General features: G+C 41.8%; 1 protein-coding gene across 4 annotated transcripts in view; it reads right to left on the bottom strand.

Annotated features, from left to right (window-relative positions):
* LOC132391688 (ETS-related transcription factor Elf-2-like) overlaps window positions 1-23877 on the bottom strand; it is a 159212-nt gene extending 135335 nt beyond the window's left edge. Inside the window, exon 1 of one of the 4 annotated variants that reach the window (XM_059965194.1) lies at window positions 23511-23877. The gene's annotated coding sequence lies outside the window, so the exon portion shown is untranslated. The remainder of the gene's footprint in view (window positions 1-23510) is intronic. The other 3 variants (XM_059965193.1, XM_059965200.1, XM_059965202.1) reach the window with 3 other exon arrangements.
* Between the last annotated feature and the right edge of the window lie 464 nt (window positions 23878-24341).

Here is a 24341-nt window from a genome sequence, read left to right as displayed (position 1 = left end):
ATTTAGTTTTGTTGTGGCGATTCTCAGGATGGATCTGAGGTGTTGGTCAGTTAACTTGGATCTGTGGCTAGCTTTGTTGATGTTCATGACGCTGAACGCCTGTTCACACAAATAGGTCGAGCCGAACAAAGAGTAAAGCGCAAATGTGGAGTAAGTAATACGCTGCACCTCAACAAAGGTCAATGTGTAGCAGTGTGCTACATGCAGCGCTAAAATTACGACATGGAGTCGGTAACTGCAGTCGAAGAAAAAAAACTTTATTCGAAATCCTCAGCCTCACTTTTAAGCCTCCCTCAACCAGCCCCCCTGCGCAGAGGCTCCAAAGCTCTGTGCTCACAAATCCCCGCAGGCTATCTCCCTTAGCCGGAACGCTGGCTAATTGTGAGCCGGTTCGGATGTGCCAGGAAATGGGTCGCCACAAATGTATATAGAGTGCGTCATCTATTGGGAAAACGCCAGAATTGCGGGGAAAAAACGTTAACAAGGTTTATTAATATAATTTCATCAAGTTCTGCGGGCCGGATTAAAAAGTTTAACGGTTTGCCCATGCCTGGGCTAGAATCAGAGGAATAAGGGATTAGTGACATCAGACTTCCGAGTGAGTTTACTAAGCACTGAAATTGGAAGATGAGAATTTAACATTTCAAGTGCTGGGGAGTATGGAATTGTGCAGCGATTACATGGTGAATGAATGGAACTTGAGGTTGGTTAGGATGTGGTTTGTATAGTTTTCGTCACAAACAAGAGAAAATCTACAGATGCTCGATAACCAAGCAACACACACACAAAATTCTGGAGGAATTCAGCATGTCAGACAGCATCTATGGAAACGAGTATCAGCCCAAAATGTCCACTGTACTCTTTTCCACAGATACTGCCTGGCCTATCGACTGTACTCTTTTCCATATATGCTACATGTCTTGCTGAGTTCCTCCAGCATTTTGTGTGTGTTCTGTAGAGTTTTCATAACTTCATTAGATGGAGAATGAGTTGTCAGCCAAGAGACTATTAGAATACTGGAGTCTGGAGATGACAGTTTTAGAATTGGAATTGTTTCAAGGACTCTTCATCTCATGTTCTCGGTATTTATTGCCATTTTTGGTATTTGCACAACTTGTTGGGTTTTGCACAACTTGTTGGGTTTTGCACACTGTTTGAACGCCCAAGTTGGTGTGGTCTTTCATTGATTCTATTATAGTGGTTATTCAATTATGGATTTATTGAGTATGACTACAAGAAGATGAATCTCAAGTCGTCACTTTTTATTGTCATTTCGACCATAACTGCTGGTACAGTACACAGTAAAAACAAGACGTTTTTCAGGGCCATGGTGCTACATGAAATAGTACAAAAATCACACTGAACTACGTAAAAACAACACAGAAAAAGCTACACTAGACTACAGACCTACCCAAAAACAGTGCAAGCATTACAATAAATAATAAACAAGACAATAGGCACAGTAGAGGGCAGTAAGTTGGTGTCAGTCCAGGCTCTGGGTATTGAGGAGTCTGATGGCTTGGGGGAAGAAACTGTTTTATAGTCTGGTCGTGAAAGCCTGAATGCTTCGGTGCCTCTTCCCCGGTGGCAGGAGGGAGAAGAATTTGTATGAGGGGTGCGTGGGGTCCTTCATAATGCTGTTTGCTTTGCGGATGCAATGCGTCGTGTAAATGTCTGTAATGGCGGGAAGAGAGACCCTGATGATCTTCTCAGGGTTGTACATGGTGACATACACGTACTTTGATGATAAGTTTACTCAAAAACTTGGATTTTGTTTTATTATTGTTATGTGTGCAAACATACAGTATGTAACATACATGTGCATTTGAATTATATAGATAAATTTACACGACAGTGACTGAGGTAGTACAAGGGAAAATAACAAGAGGCAGAATAAAGTATTTCAGTTACAGAGGAAGTGCTGTGCAGGTGACAAGACAGTGCAAGATCATAAAGTAGATTGTGAGGTCAAGCATCCTTCTTAGTATGCTAGGAAATGATTCAATAGTCTTACAACAGCAAAGTATACAATCTGCTTAAGCCTGGTGATACTTGCTTCTAGGCTATTGTATCTATACAAAAGTTAAGCGAGAATGTCTGAAGCAGTGGGATCTCTGAGTATGGTGGCTTTCTTCTGAGACAGGAAGGATTATAGATAAAATCCATAGAGAGGAGGCTGGTTTCTGTGATGTACTGAGCTGTGTCCACAACTCTCTGTAGTTTCTTGCAGTCATGGGTAATTACAATACCAAGCCACAATACATCCAGATAGATGCTATGGTGTATCGGTAAAAATTGCTTAAGGATCTACTGGGACGTGCCAAATTTCTGTAGCTTCCTGACAAAGTAGAGGCATTGATAAACTTTGATTGGACCAGGACAGGTAGTGTTCACTCTTAGGAACTCGAAGCGCTTAATCTTCTCAAGCCCAGCGTCATTGATGAATACATCAGTATTTGCACTGCTCGCCTTCTTGAGGTGAATGAGCAGCTCTTTTTATTTTGTTAACATTGAGGGAAAGGCTGCTGTCACGACATCATGTCATTAAGCTCTCTTATCTCCTTCCTGTACTCTGACTCATCATTATTTGAGATACCCTTGCCGCACAGTCATGAGTGTACAGGGAGTGGACCAGGGCAAAGTAGATGAGCAAATTAACTGTAGATGAATTGAAGTGTATTGATACAGTATTTTGGAGGTGGAATTAGGCACACTCAGTTGAAGGTCATGGAGTATGACGCATACACTCAGTGGCCACTTTATTAGGTACCTCTTGTACCTAATAAAGTGGCCACTGAATACAAGTTCATGGTCTTTCGCTGCTGTAGCCCATCTACTTCAAGGTCCGACACGTCATGCATTCAGAGCTGATCTTCTGCACATCACTGTTGTAATGCATTGTTATTTGAGTTACTGTTGCCTTCCTGTCAGCTTGAACTAATCTGGCTTTTCTTCTTGACCTCTCTCATTAATAAGGTGTTTTTACCCACAGAACTGCCACTCATTGTATTTCTTTTGTTTGTCGCACCACTCTCTACAAACTCTAGAGACTGTTGTGCATGGAAATCCCAGGAGATCAACAGTTTCTGAGATACTCAAACACCCTGTCTGGCATCAATGATCATTCCACGGTCAAAGTCTCTTGGATCACATTTCTTCCCCATTCTGATGTTTGGTCTGAACAACAACTAAACCTCTTGACCACATCTGCATGCTTTATCACCATGCCTAATGCAATGAATTGCTGTCACATGTTTAGCTGTTTAGATCAACAAGGTGTATAGATGTACCTAATAAAGCGGCCATGGCATGTATATCTTGTTAGGTGAGCGACTAAGGTTTGACTGAATACAGTAGTACGTAAGGAGAATTGATTCTTTGTCAATGGTGCAGAGTTTTTGATAGAAGCCAAAAATATCTTTTGTCTTCCCAGTGCTTGTATGCATCTGTAAAACTGGATGCAAGGGCAAGCAAGGTGCTAACGAAGGAAGTTAAGCAGTCAAGAGCAAGGAAGGGAAGTTGCTGCAGGATGTCATCAGAACACATGTGAAATTGAATCCTGAATTATTGCTATGGGCCAGAATGTAGTTTAGGAGGTGAGGCTGGATTCTTGAAGAAAATCATAAACAATAGATTCTGTAGATCCTCCAAGAGGACCACAACCTTCTAGTATGATTTGGAGGCTTGTGTGCCTCAGTGACCCAAAGGGCTGTGTTGTCTGGTCAGGGTTTCATGCTTTGGCTCTTGGTAGGGTCCCCATGCCAAACAGGCCAAACTAAGAGTGGTCCACCAGTCCTTCCGGTTTGGGTGCTTCAGCTCAGGGCTAACAACTCAGGCTGGTAAAAAAAATGTTACAGAAACAGAAATGAAGAATCCTTCTACATCGGAGTGCAATGGTATTCCTGAGTCTCCACCCAGGACCTGCATGACTGACAACAGAGGAAGCGAGAGGAAGATACTAACATGATGAAGAAAGCCCTGAACACTGCCAGAGATGGAGGACCTTTATTAAACATCTGTAGGCATAATGGGCAGTAAGTAAGCAAGCAAGATTCTGTACATGCTGGAAATACAGAGCAACACACACAAAATGCTGGAGGAACTCAGCAAGTCAGGCAATATCTATGGAAATAAATAAACAGTCATCGATTCAATCGGAGACCCTTCCTCAGACTGAATCATTGATTGCTTATTTATTTCCATAGATGCTGCGTGACCTGCTGAGTTCCTCCAGCATTTTGTGTGTATCAGTCTGGAAGAATCTTTTAGAAGCAATGACGTTACTTGGCCAGGCAAGGAATGACCTGAGTGTAGATGGTCTCACGCTAGATAGGAAAAAGGTCTTTTGTAAGAATGGTGCAAATGACCTTTTTAAAATTGAAGTTCATAGGAATGAATAATGTAACTTGTTTCAAATCACAATGTTAGTTACTTTAGCTGAGGCAATTTTATTTTGCTGGAGAACGTTTAGAAACCTGTTGGATTTAAACAAAGTTGTTTGAAAGATGGGTACGGCGTTGTGCCGTGTATCGGAGGTGGAGTTAAGGGTGTGAGAGGGCAAACAAGGGACTCCATGATTGTGGTTTTGAAAAGGAGAACAGCAACTTACAATAACCTGGCATTAGCTGGTTTGAAAACTATTGTGCAATTGAATTGTTTCATAGAACCAACGCCTTTCAAATATTTTTAGCACTGTCCATATAAATAGGCCAGTTTCATTTTGTTTTTTTTAAAAAGCAGCACAGAAGAACCCAATGACCTTGTTCAAGGATCCCGAGGGGTCTCTAATGAACAGTCGAGTTGGAATTGTAAACAAGAGTTGTTGTCCTGATGGAGTTTCTAAGATAGTACTGTGAAGAAGTAGCAGTGTGCCTATTGTAATGTGGTTTACTTAAGGGTGTGTATAGAGCAAGTTCTCTAAATTTAACTGACATGGAAGTTCTTTAGCCAAGCAAAAAAAAACTGGGGAAGGGTCATGTGCTGTGTGAGGAAGGTTTCAGCGGCTGCTAAGATTGATTGTGACAGTAGTTGTACGACATGGCAATAGCTGTAACCAGACTAAAAATAGTGCATTGATATGGATCGTTTGGCTGCTTTTTCCTACTCTGAGGATCAAAAAGAGGATCAGCTTCTGAACTTGGGATTTGTTCTCTATTTCCACAGTTCTATGCTGAAACTATTTCAGATCTTGAGTAAAGATTACAAAAATAGGATTGCACTCTCACTTGCTGGCTGGCAGTGAATTCAGCAGGGCAATGAGAAAGAAGTTTGGTGCACCTCAGGGTTGCGTGTTTACCCCACTGCTCTACTCCCTTCCTAGCCATGATTATCAGGCTAGGCAGAGCACAAACGCTGTCCACAAATTTGCAAATGACACAACTATCGTTGGCAGAATTTCAGATGGTAATGAAGCAACGTACAGGAGTGAAGAGGGTCAGCAGGTTGAGTGGTGACACAACACAACCTTGCACTCAATGTCAGGAAGACCAAGAAATTGGTTGTGGCCTTCAAGAAGGGCAAGTTGAAGGAACACATACCAGTCCTCATTGAGGGATCAGCAGAGGAAAGGGTGAATGGTTAAGTTACTGAGTGTTAACATCTAAAGATCTTAAAGATGTTAGAAGAGAGGCTGAAAAGCAGGACCTCAAAGTTATTAACCTTTGGATTACTCCCAGTGTCACATGCTGGTCAGGGCAGGAACAGAATGATAGGACAAATGAATGTGTGGCTGAGGAACTTGTGCAGGCGTCAGGGTTTCAGGTTTTCGGGCCACTGGAATCTCTTCCAGGCCATGAACCACCTGTACAAGACAGACCAGTGGAACCTTAGTTGGAGGGGAACGAATACCCTGGCCAGGAAGTTAGCTAGTGCAGCTCAGGAGGGTTTAAAATAGTTCAGCAGGGGAGATGGGAACAAGAACACCAGGTCAGAGAGTAGAGGGAATGACAGGTTAGATATTATAACCAGTATGAACAGGCAGGTGCAAGGTAATAGACACAATAGGACAGACTGAAGTGTGTGTATTTTAATGTTTGTTTTATGAGTAAGGGTAATTAACTTAGTGTCATGGACTGATCCATGCTCTATGAGACTTGGTTGAAAGAGAGACAGGAACGGATGCTTAATGTTCCAGGGTTTTGAGGTTTCAGAAAAGATAAAAAGGCTAGAGAAGGAGGTAAAGACTACGTGGGTGGGGGAGGAGGAGGGGACCGTGAGTTGCACTATTAATCAGGGACAATATTACAGCTGTATTCAGAGGAGACATAATGGAGGGGCCATCCACTGTGTTGGTATGGGTAGAACTCAAAAAGAAAGGAAGGTGCGATCACACTGATGGGATTGTACTACAGTCCCTCCACCCCCAATGACCACTGGGACATTGAGGGAACAGATAAGCATAGCCGTAAAATCAACAGGATTGCCTTAGTGGGTGACTTCAACTTCCCTAATGTAGATGTGACCACCTGACTGCAAGGGGTTTAAATGGGGCAGAACTTGTTTGATGCATCCAAGTACACACATGTACTGGGCAATAAAAAACTTGCAGTAGCATCACAGGCATATATCGTACAAGCAGCATTCACAAAAACAAATTATACACAACTTTTATAATAACACAATTAAAACAAGAAGCATGTCCATTTCAGTTAAAAGTGGTCACAGTATTGCTAAACTGTGGTAATTACTGTTTTGCTGGTTGGTTCATGAACCAAATGTTTGAAGGGAAGTAGCTGTTCTTGAACCTGTTGTGGGACTTTAGGCTGCCTGGTGGTAGCTGCGAAAAGATGGCACGGCCTGGATGGTGGGGATCTATGATAATAGATGTTGCCTTCAAGGCAGCATCTCTGTAGATGCCACCAATGTGCCTCTGATGTAGTCGGCTAAGTCCCCTACTCTCTGCAGCTTTTTACTTTGCTGCACATTTGAATTGCCAAAGCAGACAATGGTTAAGTCTGTTAGAGAGTCTGATGATAAGCTGAACCTCCTAGAAAAGTAAAGATGCTGGTGCACTTTCTTTATGATTGCATCTATGCACTGGGCCCAGGACAGGTCAATATGTTAATGCCCAGAAATTTCAAGCTGCTGATTTTCTCTGCTGATCCCCCAATGTAGACAGGTGCCTGTTTGCCCTCCTTCCCCTCCCTGAAGTCAGCAATCAACTCTAGTCTTGCTGCCACTGAGCAAAAGGTTATTCTTGTAGCACCACTCAAACCAATGCCCTCTCCTGCTCTGGTAAGATGATTCATTACCACCTGTGATTCGTCCAAAAGTAGTGCTGCCGCTGTTGTTTCAGAAAGACATTGAAGCTGTATAGGGAGTAGAGCAGGAGACAGCCTTGAGGTGCACCTTTGCTGATGATTTGCAAGGAGGAAATGTTGTTACCAATCCTCTCTTCCTGTGCTGGGTGTCATAGTTCTCCCTATCAAAGCATGTGTAAAAGGTATTGAGCTTATCCAGGAGTGATGGTTTGTTGCTGTTTCTGCTACCCAACCTGCCTGGTCGTAAGAAATATCGTGCAAGCCCTGCCACGGCTATTGAACATCTACTGTGATTCCAGTCTAGTTTAAAACTGCCTCTTTGCACTCACAGTCACCTTCCAGAGGTCCTACCTGGACTTCTCCAACAACTCTGTGTTGCCAGCACTAAGCACCACAGATGTAGCCCTCGGATTACAAGCTTCCTGGTTCATCCAGGGCTTCTTGTTGGGGAAAAGACTCGAGTATTTTTGTGGGTACACACTTGTTCACGCACGTCCTTATGAAGTCATTGAAGACTACAGATTATTCACTTAATGAATTCTTGAACATATACCAGACCACTGACTCAAAGGAATCCTGAATTCAATCCTCTGCTTATGCCATCCCGCTCTCTGTAATCCTCCTCACTGCTGCCATGTTCTTCAATTTGTCTGACCATAGGCAGGTAGAACAGCCAGGTGGTCAGATTTAGCAAAGCACAGACAAAGGATGGAGTGATAGGCAACCTTGATTGTGGTGAAGTCATTGCTGAGCCCACTGAATCATAGTTTTACAGATGATCTCTTCATAGCAGTTAGAACATAGAGTAGCACAGCACAATACAGGCCCTTCGGCCCACAATGTTGTGCCAACTCTTAAGCCCTGCATAGCATAGACAACCGTTAGTCTCGTGAAACCATGGATTTGTGCCTTGGAAGGTTTCCAGGGCACAGGCCTGGGCAGGGTTGTATGGGAGACTGGCAGTTGCCCAAGCTGCAAGCCTTCCCCTCTCCACGCCACCGATGTTGTCCAAGGGAAGGGCACTAGGACCCAAGCAGCTTGGCACCAGTGTCATCACACAGCAATGTGTTGTTAATTGCCTTGCTCAAGGACGCAACATGCCGGCTCAGCTGAGGCTCGAACCAGTGACCTTCAGATCACTAGACTGATGCCTTATCCACTAGGCCACGCTCCAACACACAACCCTTAAACCCTGCCTCCCATATAACCCCCCTCCCCCACCTTAAGTTCCTCCATATACATGTCTAGTAGTCTCTTAAATTTCACCAGTGTATCTGCCTTCACCACTGACTCAGGCAGTACATTCCATGCACCAACCACTCGGAGTAAAAAACCTTCCTCTAATATCCCCCTTGAACTTTCCTCCCCTTACCTTAAAGCCATGTCCTCTGGTATTAAGCAGTGGAGCCCTGGGGAAGAGGCGCTGGCTGTCCACTCTATCTATTCCTCTTAATATCTTGTACACCTCTATCTTGTCTCCTCTCAGCCTCTTTCTCTCCAAAGAGTAAAGCCCTAGCTCCCTTAATCTCTGATCATAATGCATACTCTCTAAACCAGGCAGCATCCTGGTAAATCTCCTCTGTACCCTTTCCAATGCTTTCATATCTTTCCTATAGTGAGGCGACCAGAACTGGACACAGTACTCCAAGTGTGGCCTAACCAGAGTTTTATAGAGCTGCGTCATTACCTCACGACTCTTAAACTCTATCCCTCAACTTATGAAAGCTAACACCCCATAAGCTTTCTTAACTACCCTATCTACCTGTGAGGCAACTTTCAGGGATCTGTGGACATGTACCCCCAGATCCCTCTGCTCCTCCACACCACCAAGTACCTGCAGTTAGGCAGACTCTTATTCAAGCTAGCCTGATTAAAGTGCCCTGCTACAGGCATTGGGACACTACTTCATCCTTAGTAATCACAGTACTTAGATTCCCAAGTGTTAGCTTGATACCTGCCTGAGGTGAAATGCAGACTGCTGGTGAGAACTCCCATTGAAGAAAGGGTATTTGGCACTTTACTACCAGATGTTCCAGATAGTGGGGTAGGAATGAGATAAGACCACCACATCTGTGCACCATGAACAGGTTCATTATAAAGTAGAATCCTTTGCCCAATGCTATAGTGGACCGTAAAACCCCAGGCTTGGGCAATGTGTTAGGAGAGTTGACCAAGAAATAATTCTGTGAAATAGAATACACAGCAGCCCCTCGTGTCCCTCTGATAAAGGAATCTTGTTCTGAGGTCCTCAGGCTTGGATTAACAGGATAAAAAAAGAGGATATGCTGACGCTTGAAATACATTAGGCCAGATAAATCTCTGGGGCCGCATGGGGTACACCCCAGTTTACTACAGGAAGCAAGGGATTGCTCTAACATTGGCGATAATCTTTGCATCCTCAACAACCAGAGGAATAGTACCAGAAGATTACAGAGTGGCAAATTTTATTCCTTTGTTCAAGTAGTAAGGAGTCTGTATGTCTTCCCCATGGAATGTGAGTCCCGGTTTCCTCCCACGGTCCAAAGATGTAATCTATGGACACCCTTATGTTGTGAGACATAGTGGTCGATAAGTTACCAGAGCAGAATTTTAAGGATAGTATTTATGAGCATTTGGAAAACCATAGCCTAATTAGGGTCAGCCAGCATGGCTTTGTGCAGGGCAAGTCGTGTCTTACAAACTGATCGAGTTTTTCAAGGAGATGATGACAGTGATTGATGAAGTTAGAGCGGTGGATATTGTCTACATGGATTTTAGAAAGGCATTTGACAAGGTCCCTCATGGGATGCTCACACAGAAGATTAAGATGCTTGGAATCCACTGTGAATTGGATGTTTGAATTCAAAACTGTCTTGAAGATGAGGGTAGTGGTCAACAGGATTTATTCTGGTTAGAAGTCTGTGACTAGTGGTGCTTCACAGGGATCTGCACTGAATCCTCTGCTGTTTGTGATAAATATAAATTGCTGGGGTGAAAACATAAATGTGTGGGTTAGTAAATTCACAGATGATACAAACTCTAGTATTGTAGATGTGAGGAAAGGAGAGGTCACACAATAGGCTTGCTTAGTCTGGAGCAGCAGGGGCTGAGGGGAGATCTGATAAAAGCTTATCAGATTACAAGAGGCAGTGATAGAGTAGAGGGCCAGCATCCTTTACCCCACAGAGAAAACCACTAACACCAGAGGGCATGAATTTAAAGAGAGATGGGGCAAGCTCTTAAAAGGTGTACAAGGCCCTTTTTATTTTTCAGCACAGAGAGTGTAATGTGCCTAGAATGCACTGCCTGATGTGGTGATGGATGCAAATCTAAGAGGTGTTCTAGAGGCTTTTCATCAGGCACATGAGTGCACAGGGAATGGAAGGTCAAGGACATTGTGCAGGCAGAGAAGCTAGTTTAGTTGTACATTTGATTACTCGTTTAGTTGGGCATAACATCATGGGCTGAAGGACCTATTCTTGTGCTGTACTGTTGTATGTTCTATGTGTGGACTACCTTCAGCCCAATAATATGAACACTGAACTTTTCTGTTCTGGATAACCCACACATGGGTGTGGGTTGCCTGATCAGCTGCACATTCATACATTCTCTAAATTTTCCTACCGTCATCTCATTCTTACAGGAGGTACAAGACAAAGTAACAGAATTTCTAACAAGCCAAAGACATGGCTAAGGCTTATCAGAAATTCACTGACACACACTGCATATGGGCACAAATGAAAATGTGTTTAGTTACTTAAAAATTCCAATAGCACTTTCAATAAGAAAATGAGGAACAATAAACAAAAGCTCAATCTGTGCATTGTTATATTTTAACAAACATATGGAAAATGTTTGCCAAGCAAATATGAGCATTCATATCACATGCACATTAAAGATTAAAATGTGTATTAATAACTAGTTTTTTAAAACTTCAGGAATTTGTAACATTAACAAACACAATTACCCATACAATTCCCAGTGACTGAAACTGAATCACACCGAACACTGCGGGTGCAACAGTGGACTTAACTGTTAAGACTGTTTATGCCTATAATCAAATATTTACAATCTGCCTATGGCAATTAAGAATGGTGTGCACTGTGGGATTAGGCTGCAGTCAGAAACCAGTGAATTCTGAACTTGAGGAGCTTAATGAGGAAACTCTCTGAGCCTCCTGGCTAAAATAAAGTGAATGGGCAGGCCAAATCCAAATTCCAGAGTGCACTGACACCGCTCTCACTCAAAAGAATGGCTTTGCAACACATCAACTTCTTAAGTGTTATTCAATATGAACAGGAATGAATTACAAATTATACTTACATTCTTCACTTTGGGGCAGAGGGGCAGTCACTATCTAATGAAATATAAATGCTTTTTGTTAAGGTATAAAACAATTGCTCATTCTGTTAAAGCACAATTCTAACATTAACATTAGAACACAGCTGAAGCTTTAAAGCTAGCTCCTAAGATTGCTGCTACTGAACATTTCTTTGGGCCTATTCTGTACTGCCATTTACTCGGTACGTACACAAAGTGTATTCCTGACGCTTTGAGCTTGTTGCAATTTGTTTAAAGTACCAGAATTTCTCCCCCACAACTCTGAATTCTTAACTCCTTTTACACATTCCACAAATTTTGTTCTGGGAAACATACAAGAGAACAATAAATCAGTGGGTGAACCCAACAGTTCAGCAATAAAACTTACTCCTTTGAAAATCATTCTCAAAATGAACACCATGATAGCAAAACCTCATTACCCACAACCAGCATCACCTTGATAATTAACCTGTCAGGAGCATAATCTGAACTGATTTTTTCCGTACATTCTCTTACTTTTCAGAATCAAAATCAAGTTTAATATCATCAGCGTATGTCATGAAACTTATTGTTTTGCGGCAGCAAGTTATTGTAATGCATAGTAATAAAACTATAAATTCCAAAAAGCACATATTAAAAATTTAAATTAAATAAGTAGCACAAGAAGAGTGATGACAGAGGTCTTTAATGTAGGATGCCGCCTTGTTGAGGTATTGCCTTTTGAAGGTGTCCTGGATGCTGGGGAGGGTAGTGCCCATTATGGAGCTGGCTGAGTTTACAACTTTCTGCAGCTTTTTCCAATCCTGTGCAGTGGCTCCTCCATACCGATGGAGCCAGTCAGAATGCTCTCCATGGTACATCTAGAGAATTTGAGAGTGTCTTTAGTGACATACCAAGTCTCCTCAAACTCCTAAAGAAATAATGCCTCTTCTTTCTGATTGCATCAATTATTTTTGGCCCAGGATAGATCCTCACTGATGTTGAGACCTAGGAATTTGAAACTGCTCACCCTTTCCATTTCTGTTCCCTCGTGAGGACTGGTGTGTGCTCCCTCAACTTCCTCTTACCTGAAGTCCACAATTGTTTGGTCTTATTGACGTGAGTGCAAAGTTTTTGTTGTGACACCACTCAACCAGCTGATCTACCTCACTACTCTACACCTTGTCACCATCTGAAATTTTGCCAACAGTTGCGTCATTAGCAAAAAAAATTATAGATGGTGTTGGAGCTGTGCCTGGCCACACAGTCATGGGTGTAGAGAGAGAGTAAAGCAGTGGGCTAAGCATGCATTCCTGAGGTGCGCTAGTGTTGATTATCAGCAAAGAAGCGATGTCACTTCCGATCTGCACTGACTGTAGTCTCCCGGTGAGGAAGTCAAGGATCCAATTGCAGAGGGAATTGTAGAGGGCCCAGGTTTTTTGAGCTTTTTGATGAGAACTGAAGGTATGATTCTACAATGAGCAGCAGCCTGATGTACTAAAAGATCAACCTCTCAAAGCATTTCATCATAGTAGATGGGAGTGCCACTAGGCATTAGTCATTGAGGCAGTTCATCCTGCTCTTCTTAGGCACCGGTATGACTGTTGTCCTTTTTTGAAGTAGATGGGAACCGCCAACTGCAGCAATGAGAGACTGAAAATGTCCTTGAACACTCTCTCTCATAGGTTGGCAAAGGTTTTCAGAACCCTACCAGGTACACCATCAGGGCCTGACGCCTTGTAAGGGTTCACCCTTGTGAAAGATGTTCTAATGTTGGCCTCCAGGACAGAGATCACAGGATCACCAGATGCTGCAGGGATTCACACAGATGTAGTTTCACTCTCCCCTTCAAAGCGTGAATAAAAAGTATTGAGCTCATCTGGGAGTGAATGTTATGCCATTCATAATGTTATGAACATTATGAGCCATTCATAATGTTATGTATCACTTAATAGGAAGTAATGGCCTGCAAATCCTGCCAAAGTTGAAGTGCATATGATTCCATCTTCAGCCTCAATCAGAATTCTTTTCCCGCTCTCAAGATAGCCTTCCACAGGTCATACCTAGCTTAGGGTCACCAATCTTAAATGCCACAGATCTAGCCCTCAGTTGACTGAATTTCCTGATTCATCTACAGATTTTGGTTTGGATATATCCGGTATGTTCATGAAGGCACATACTCATCCACACAGGTTTTGATGAAGTCAGTGACAGCTGTGGTATTCAGACTCGAAGATGAATCCCAAAGTATTGTTCATTCCACCAACTCAAACAGTCCTGTAAGCGCTCCTCCACTTCCACCGATCATACCTTCTTGGTCCTCACCCCGGTGCTGCAATCTTTAGTCTTTGCATATACACTGGAAGTACAAGGACAGCCAGGTGATCGGACTTACCAAGTGGGCACGGTAAGCGTTCTTGGTCTGTTAACAGTGGTCAGGAGCATTGGCTCCTCTGATTCCACAGCCGATACATTGGTGATAGTTGTTCAGAGATTTCTTCAAGCTGGTCTGGTTGAAATCCCCCACAATAATAGGGAAGGCATCAGGGTCTGCTGTCCTGTGCCAGCTGATTATAGAACTTTGCTCCTCCAGTGCCTGTCTGACATTGGTCTGAGATGGAATGGACATGAGAATGTTCTACCAGGATAATGGCAGAAATCTCCCTAAGCAGATAAAAAAAGACAACACTTGACCACGAGATGTTCCAGATTGGGGTTGAAGGACTGTCAAAGAACCACTACGTCTGTGTATTGTAATTAATTATAAAGCATACTCCATCTCCCCTGCCTTTAAAAGACTGAGCTGTCCTGTCTTTACAGTGAATAGTGAAGCCATCAGGCTGCAGTGCTGCATCCAAACTTGCAGGGAATAGCCATGTTTCCACAAAGCCAAGTTCGCAGCAGTGCTGATGTCTCTCAGGTAAAGCAATCTTGCTGAGGTCTTCAATTTTATTTTCCTAAGACTGTCCGTTCACCAGAAGAGTAGTTAGAAGTCAGGGTGTAAAGCCTCTGCATTTCAATCTTAGTTGCAGCCCAGTACATTTTCCTCACTTCCCGTTTCCTAAAGGAAAACTGCACTCGTAACCTGAGTCTGCAATCCAGGATCTGTCGATTTGCATAGCAATACATGTTCTAAACATATTAAAGCAATGTGACTTACTGAAGTAGCATGGCTGTGCCAGTGGATTTCAGCTGGAATCCTGAGGGGAAACTGCATTGGAGCTGCAACGTAATGAGTTGTCCCTTATCGGTGGCATCTTAAACATTTAATACCCATTCCTACTTGCTGACAAACTCAGTGAGCCCTTCAGAATGTACTTAAAGAATTAACTTCACGAGGACAAAACATCTAATGTACATCTTGATAAAACATCCAGGTTCAGGCCCAGTTGGACAATGTTATGCTTACGTTGCATTGCCTTACTGAAGTTAAAGCAATTGGCTTATCAATATTGCATAAGGTTATGCAGTGCCTTGAGAAAGAATTCAGTCGCCACAAGTATTTTCACATTTTAATGTCTCATTTTCTAAATTTAAAATATATTGTAGGATCATTGAGCTAATCTACAGAATATTTTGCATGTTAAATCAAAAGAAAAATTCCAAAACTTGTCAATAATTTACTAAAAATTAAAAACCAAAATTGAGAGGCTGAAAGAGTATTCATCCCCTTTGTCATTATTATGTTAACTTTCCTGTGCAATTTCCTTACCAACTCACCCAATTTGTTGATGTAGAAAATTGGAGGATCACCTGTTCCAATGAATTCATAAGAATAAATATCCCCTCTCCCTATAAGGTCCTACAGTGCAATAGATTTTCAACAGACTAAACCAAAATGAAGACAAAACAGCATTCAAGGCAAGTCAGAGAAATGCTACTAGAGAAGCACAAAGCTGGGGAAGAGTACAAGACCATCTCAAATGCACTGAACCTACCTCGGAGCTCAGTGCAGTCCATCATGAAAACGTGGAAAAATTAGGAAATCACAAACCACACCACCTAGGTCAGGGGTCGGCAACGTTTACCACTGAAAGAGCCAATATGGACCCATTTCCCACAGAAAAGAAAACACTGGGAGCCACAAAACCCGTTTGACATTTAAAATGAAATAACACTGCATACAATGGTTTTTTTTGCCTTTTTGCTATGTATAAACAAACTATAATGTGTTGCATTTATGAAATTGATTAACTCCTGCAGAGAAAACAAAATTACATTTCTGCATGCAACAAAAACATTTTGAACTCCGAAAAAAAGACGTTGGGTTGAAGGTTACTCCATAGGTAGCCTACCTTGGATCGAAGAATTAAAAGAAAGCGCGCACTGGCGGGTGTCAGGCATTGGCAGTGGTGATATATATTAATAGCGATAAAAAACATGTTGTAGCGGTGTAGCGCTACACGCAGCGCTAAAATAAAGACACTGCAGTCAAAGGTAGCTTTATTCGAACTAAACAGCCTTGATTTAAAGCCTCCCTCAACCCGTCCCCGTGGGCGCGGATGCTCCAAAAGACACGTACTCACAAACCCCCGTAGGCTATCTCCCTTAGCCGGAACAGTGGCTAATTGTGAGCCGGTTCGGATGTGCCAGGAAATGGGGTCTCACACGACGTTTTTAGATTGTACAGGATCACCATAATCTTCAAATTTCAAATTACATTTCAAAAACTAACAAACTACGGGGAGCCGCAGCACAGAGATCAAAGAGCTGCATGCGGCTCCGGAGCCGCGGGTTGCCGACCCTTGACCTAGGTCAAGCCACTCTTCGACGCCAGTGAAGAATGGCACTTGTAAGAGAGGCGACTGTGACATCAACGGGCTCTCTGGGTGAGCTGCAGAAGTCAGCAGCTACAACTGGAGATGAAGTTCATTCCTCCACCATCTCTAAGGCCTTGTACAAAAAGAGTATTTATGAAAGATTGGCAAGGAAAATGCCCTGGGGGAGAAAAGCATATCATTGCTAGTAAAGACTTTCCAAAGTGTCACTTAGAAGATACTGTAAAGAGGTGGAAGACGATCTTGCCCTCAGGTGAAATTGAAGTGGAACTTCTTGGCATCAACGCTAAACGGTACGTGTGATGTAAAACACTGCATATCAGCCAAGTAACACCACCTCTGTTGTAATGCATGGTGGAGGTAGCATCATGCTCCCAGGAGGATGCTTTTTAGCAGCAGGCACTGGAAATCTGGTCAGGATCAATGGAAGGCGAATACAGCTAAATACTGAGATCCTGGGTAAAAACATGCTTGCCTCTGTCAGAAAGTTTAAACTGGGGAGGAAGTTAATCTTTCATTAGGACAAAGTACACAAGAACAACTAAGGAGTGGCTTCAAATGAAGAAAATTGATGTCCTTGAATGGCCAGTCTCTGGCAAGACCCCAAGCTTGCTGTCCACCGTTGCTCCCCAACTAACCTGGCAGAGCTTGAGCTATTTTGCAATGAGGAATAAGCAAATGTTGCTCCATCACGCTGTGCAATGCAAATAGAGACTTATGCAAAAAGACGACTGACTGTAATAGTGTGAGAAGTGGCTCAATTAATTACTGAGCAAAGGAGGATGAATACTTTTGAACTACTGACATTACAGTTTTTGAGTTTAAGTTTTTTGTGCTTTACAATTGTCCCTGTTTTTTGGGCTCTACTGTGAAAAAAGGAAAACATGATTCACAAGTAAAAATTCCCAGTTAATTTGATCAAACTTTTAAGTTATAATACTTATTTACATGAACAAAGAATTGGGGGCTAAATACTTTTGAAGGCACTGTATTTATGGAAAAAATTGTAAGCCATAGCCGACTTACAGAAATGGAACAAAATGCATCTGGCAGTTATTATGATGTCAGTCTGCTTTCAGTCCTTCAGTGATGGAAGTGTTGTTGACAATGCGATCAGGCAGCCATTACTAACACATCACCTGCTCATTAAAGATCGGCTTGGGTTTTTCCAGATCATTCAGCTTCAGACTTCATCACCTTTCACATGACTGCTGGGATTCTGCCTTTCTCCCCCTATGAAAAAGATTGAAAGTGACTGCCCTATAGATCAAGACAACATCTGAATGGCATACAGAAGCCCTATTAAAACTGATGGCAGTAGAAATCGAGGAATAGCTCGCCAGTGGCTCGAATTGAGTGAAGCTCCATTAACTCTCAAGTAGTTAACAGGATCCAAAACAAAGAAGCCTGCATGATTGGCAATCCATTCTACCTCACTCTTCCACCAAAGGTGAGCTCCAGAAAGGGCTCTTCAGCAACTCATCCAAGTTTTTTCAAAAGCACATTTAAAATTTAACCCTTCTACTTTCCAGAGGGGCAAGCACAGACTCATGTCCCCAGTTGCTCACCATTCTGTCTTGGAAAGATAATTGCCAAATGCTTTTAGATCCAAATACTGGAACTGCAAATCCAAACTCACCATGGGCGTATCTTCACCAGACGGACTACAACTATCCAAGGTGGTAGATTGCTTTTGTAAGAACATTTAAAGATGATCAATAAATGCTAGTTTAGCCTGCAACATTCAAATCCCATGGAAAAATAAACAAAAATGGCATTAAACTGGAATTTAAAAACTCAACACCTGAAAAACCTCACAGCCTTTACATAACTTTAGCTGACAAACAAAACTAGCTCGAGACAAACAGCGGCAAATAGAATGTCAACCACTCCCTGATACAATTCACCATTTGCAATTAAATTTAATTCCCAATGGAACATACAATAATGTGGATTGCCTTAGTCCAGCCTACTGAATAGTCAGGAACAAAATATTGCATGATAACAGTGTTATAATTATTCTGCATGCAATGAATTCAAGTTGTATTAGAGAACAATGCTGCAAATAAAATCATCTCATAATGCACTGCTATGATTAGCTCCAAAAACATGGGGAAGTCGCGTGACATGATTTTCTTCAAATATATAACAGATGTTGTTTACTGTGTGCCCACTTCTTAGTGCTGATGTCATCACCAAAATTTACCCCATCCAAAGTATACTCTATATGCATCAAGCCTCATGCTTTCATCTACAAGGCCCATCATATGTATTCAAATCTTAAAAGTAATTAGAAATTATAGTTGTAGTGTCCTCTGAAAACTTAGCTTCAAATCCAGTCGGAATGACATGCCAAGCAACACACACAAAATGCTGGAGGAACTCAGCAGGCCAGGCATCATCTATGGAAAAGAGTACGGTCGACGTTTCAGGCCAAAACCCTTTGGCAGGACTGAAGAAAAGCTGAGGAGTAGATTTGAAAGGAGGCGGGAGAGGAGGAGAAACACCAGGTGATAGGTGAAACATGGAGGGGGAGGGATGAGCTAGGATGTTGATTGGTAAAAGAGACAGAAAGCTATGGAAGAAAAAAGAGGGGGGAGAGGAGCACCAGAGGGAGGCAATGGGTGGGCAAGGAGAAACATGCCAACAGTTTTTTTTTCCTCTCCACCAGTCATAGACTGATCTGGGTCGTGAATCCAAGCTTGGGCGAGTGGGCTGCCCCCACCCCCACCAATAAATCAGCAACCTTTCGAGGGCTTTTCAAGGAAGAAAAAGGTCAATTCTCCAATAGGCAGAAATTATACAAACACAGAGAGAAGACTTGAAGACTGACTACGTTATTATCACATAGATGCTGGAACCAGATGCTAGAAATGAAAAGTCAGTATTTTTTTTTACCAACTAGAAGTGCATTTTCTTTTGGGGGGGGAAATATGCCAAGCCACAAAATCCACACAAATAAACAACATTTAAAAAGTGGTTGCATTTCTTCCTTCTGATGACTTGATCACAATGCTTCCAATCAAATTTTTTAACCCAAATATCCAAATACAATTTACAAAGAATGTGGAATTTTAAAATCTCACAGCTTGATCTGGACAGTCTATCTGGAGCAGAAAGGTTTTCTCTTACAGGATTGGCAGCTGAATCTTCACCACATCTCTGCATCCCAATCCATAATTACAGTCTCCCATCGCCATCAGGCACATCAGCAACTGAATATAGTCCCCAAACTATGAAGTACGAGGAAGGGGCCTGCTGACACCAGCTGCAATAAATCGCAAAGCTGTAACTTTTTACCTGCTGGCTGATTATTAATTATTGGCTAAATACCTGGAATTTTCAAGGCTCCCCTCACCCCTACACCAAAATATACTGACAACAGATCTTATTGTCATAAAGGACCTCACAGGATTTTACAATGGGCTAAATTGCACAAGGGTCAACAACCTCCATTCTTATGCAAACACAAGAAAATCTGCAGATGCTAGAAATCCAAAGCAACGGACTCTCTCTCTCTCTCACAGGTCCTGGTGAAGAACGTCAGCCTGAAACATCAACTGTTAATTCTTTTCCATAGATGCTGCTTGGCCAGCTGAGCACTTTGTACGTGTTCCATTGTTCTGCAGACTACTTCTGCACTGGCCTGTCAAGTCCAATTCAAGCTTCTGGAGCCAGTGAAAGGGATTACATATAGCAAGTCTACGCCTGTGCAATTTTGCCAATATTTGTTAAGTCACACTCAGAAACCCAAGTACAAACAGGCAACTAAGGGCTACAGAGACCTGGCAAAGAAGAGGAGTTTGAAGCCCGGGGGAGATGAGCCACGATCACGGAGAATGGTGCAGCAGGCTTGATCAGCCAGATGGCCCACCTACTTCCCTACTTTCTCATATTCTTGTGCACCCTGCACCGACTGAAGGAAGCAAACCACTAAGAAACATCTCTAACGTAGTTCAAACCTTCATAACATTAACATTTTAATCTATAATGAATGCCAAAGCAATTTCAATACCACAATTATTGATACCATTTCATTGGGAACAAATCTGCCTTTACCAACTGCATACAAATTCTCCAGTGTGAATGTACTTCTCTAAACAAAGTACAACCACAACAAGGAACCCTACTTTGAAACCAATAATAGCTTTTACAAAGTCCAATGAAAATTTTGCTTTTAAACAACACAAATTAGTAATTAGTTGACAAAAACATGAGAATGGGACTACACCACTCAGGGCATCAAAAGATAGAGCAAGAAGGCAGATTATGGGGTTGAGTGTGATCCAGGATCAGCCATGATGGAATGGCAGAGCAGATTCAATGGGCTGAATGGCCTAATTTCGCTATGTCTTGCGGTCTAAAATAAACAACTGCCCTACTATCAATTGACATTTAAGAGTTACAAATTCTCTTATCAATTTCACTTCACTTCTGTCCTGAAAAGACTGCTCTAATTTGTAAAGTATTCCTCAGTCCCACACAAAATAGACTGCTTGCTTCTATTCTCTCTTCATAATTTAACCCCTCAAAGGCATCATGTTTATTAATCAGCACATCATTTCCTCACAGGACATACACTCTTCCAGGTAAAAAGGTTTCTGAACCAAAATATTTGCTTTGCTTCTCCCTCTCCAGATTCAAGTATTTCTGACATTGTGGTTTTTAATCTCAGATTTACAGTCTCAACAAGATTTGGCTTCTGCACCTCACCTAAGGAGTGAAGCAGAAATCTGCTCACGATTTCACACACACACAGCTCTGAGATCACACACAGCTTTATATAAGATGAGAAAATCTGCAGACGCTGGAAATCCAAAGCAAAACACACAAAATGCTGGAGGAACTCAGCAGACTGGGCAGCATCAATGGAAATGAATAAACAGTCAACTTTTCGGGCCAAAACCCTTCATCAGCACCTTATAATTAAAGCCTTGCCTATCAATCCTCCAGATATCAAGCATAGTGTTCAAATGTTTTTTTCACTGTACACTCTAATGACTTCATATACCCAGCCCAAAAATAATCCACACCCTGCAAGTCTTTTCAGACCTCAAAAATACAAAATGAAACTGAAACATTGATTAAAATTATTTATCTTCAGAGCCAAACAACCACTTACCAATCAACAAAATCCAGATTTCAGCATCTGCAAATCTCTTTCATCTGCACTTTACTACCGCACCTACTCCAACAATTTGGTACTGAAAGGAGCTTCAGAATCTATGCATTCAATACAGTCTATTTTGGAAACTCAAGTAAACATTCAAAATGTCATGTCTAATACTCTCAAAGAGCAAGCAACTCTCCCAATACACCAACCTGAAAACTAATAATAGCAGATTAAATGGTTTTACAGCCATTTGTGGGATCATACTGTGTCCCATTTTAACAAAATATAACTATCCCTTTAATATCTTTGAAAATCAGTCTCAGTTTTGAAATTAGCCTTCACACAATGCACCACACTCCAAAATTAATTGCATTTGATACATTTCAAAATCCTAGAGCTATTTGATTTTTTTAATAACTACATAAGCACAATCCCCATTTTACCTTTGGATGCAATGAATACAATGTTATGAAAATAACAAAAGCATTTAAAGTCAGCTCTGGGTGTAAATGTGAATACTGCCATCAGTGTACAAGATGGGGCGGCACAGTAGCGTAGTGGTTAGTGCAATGCTTTACAGTACTGGTGACCCAGGTTCAATTCCCGCCACTGCCTGTAGGAGTTTGTACGTTCTTCCCATGACCATGTGGTTTCCTCCCACCATTAGCTAGGGTTAAATCAGTGTTGCTGGGAGGCATGGCTTGAGGGGATAGAAGGGCCTATTCTGTGCTCTATCTCAATAAGTAATAAAAATTAATAAATAAATTGCACAACACATCTAACAGAACAATACACTTTCTCTGCCTTGAACTTTTTCAGTTTATCTGCAACTGGCTTTATCTAGTCAGGAATTAAATGCTGTTGCTCAATGGAATAACTTAATTGGTTTCATTTCTGTTTTTAAAAGCTTACATATCATCTTGAGCTTATAAAAGCTTCTGGCACTAAATAATTAATTGAAGACCCTTTTGGAATATATCTAATGACTACATTGCAATGGCCTGGATGTTTAAAAACGTAGCACACACATGCATTATTTTCCATAGCCTCACTGTAGCACATCACTGAGCCAATCACACTTCAACATTGGTTTCCAGTAAAATACTCTCAATACACCAAAATGATTAGCTCACTTATAAACAATATTAGCATTCAATAACTGAAGTATATCCCTAACGTTGGATTAGAACTGCAGAGCCAAGGTCACAAATTCCAACAATTACATTTTAAAAAATCAATATATTGAATGCCATTCCAAAAATGACCTCATTTTTCCCCTTTAAATAAAATCAGGAACACACTATATTTACTGCGTTGTAGGAGTGGTCTAGTTAACAGCATTCCTTTTAGATCTGTTCCATCATTTACCATAGAAAGCATGTTAAATAATCAGTTGCTCCATTCTAGTATGCAATTGTGCATTATTTACAATGCGCCCAAATGGAAACCGACAAACTCAAATTAAAAGTGAATTACTCTGCAAAAACAAAAGCTAGGCAAAAAGGCAAGAGTTACGAATGTACTATTAGGGCTATTTCCAAATTAGAGGCCAGATCTGAAAGCCAAATCTCTACTACTATAACAACCTCTTCAAACATCGGAGGGGCTGTCATTTTCCCCTTTTGAAATATTAACTGCACGGCAACAACTTTAAAAGTCATGTTGTACTGACAAACAGGAATCGAAACACATTATATACACCCACAGAAATGCATGTTTAAAATGCTCAAAGGTGGGAGGGGGGTGAGGACTGAATTTCATTTTCACCACGTTGTCTGCAGTTGAGGAGCCGAAGGGGTGGGGAAGATCATCTTTCTCCCTAGGCCTTGGTCATAAATAAAACCGAATTTCAACAGCTCATTGCAATCAAAACTCAGTAGACAGCAGAATTCAACTGAATCGAAACCAAAGCCGGGGCAACTTCCGAATACGAAACTGTATGATGTTTCAAACCTAAAAACGTCTAGAAATGTTCTATTAACTTTAGAGTAGAAACAAGTTATAGATAAACTGATCACATTCGGCAATTCCCCCAAGCTGTGCGGAGTGTGTAAGTGAAACGAATTGAAACCGCTTTCTTACCTCTCAGAAGGCTTTCCAAACAGATCCAAATCCAAGTGGGAAAAGGCTGTGTTGTGTTCTTTTGCTGTGTCACCAGGTTATGGGTCTGTATATCTGCCGTGTGAAGGTTCAACTGTGCACGGTCTGGGTTGTTGCCGATCCCCTAGTTCTCCAGACAAGCCTGATGGTTTCGGTTTACACAGAGAGAATGAAGCACACTTAATGCTGCCTGTCCTCCCACCCTCTCTCTCTCTCTCATGGGCTCGATAGGCTAAATCCAGGTCACAGCTTCCAGATTCTCACACAGCAACACAACGTCAAACCGACCAGAGAGAAAAAAAAATCCCCTTTCCCAGAAATTATTCCACTGGCCGAGAGGCGAGGATGGGAAAAACAATCAGCTGATTTGCATCACCCACCAACCATATTTCGAAATTCTACTCAACGTCATCTGATTTTCCTCGCGGGTCGCTTTCCAATGTTATTATAAAAAGGCGCGGAAATGTTATAAAGAAAAGATAATCAATCCGATCGATATTTTAAATTAAATATTACCGATTTCCCTTGAAATGGTATGCTATTAATCAGTTGAAAGTAAAACAGAAGGTATGCCTCCTCAGAACAAGTTTGTTTACAATCTTTCTCCCCACTCCTTTAAAAAACGATGAGAAAAAAAATGCAACGGGATGTTTTAACTAGTTAAGTGGTTTAAAAGATGACAATGTTTAGACATAAAGAAGAAGAGAATAATTTATTTTCTCTGGCCAGTAACAAATTTTGATGTTGAAATAGTAGCGTGGGCAGCACTTTCATCGGCCCTGAATTCAGCTGGGCGATTTTCCCCAGTCCAAC

The sequence above is a fragment of the Hypanus sabinus genome, chromosome 3 (genome assembly GCF_030144855.1).
Source record: "Hypanus sabinus isolate sHypSab1 chromosome 3, sHypSab1.hap1, whole genome shotgun sequence".
In the NCBI taxonomy this organism is placed as follows: Eukaryota; Metazoa; Chordata; class Chondrichthyes; order Myliobatiformes; family Dasyatidae; genus Hypanus; species Hypanus sabinus.
The sequence above is the reverse complement of the archived record's forward strand: the minus strand, read 5'-3'. Positions and strand labels throughout refer to the sequence as shown.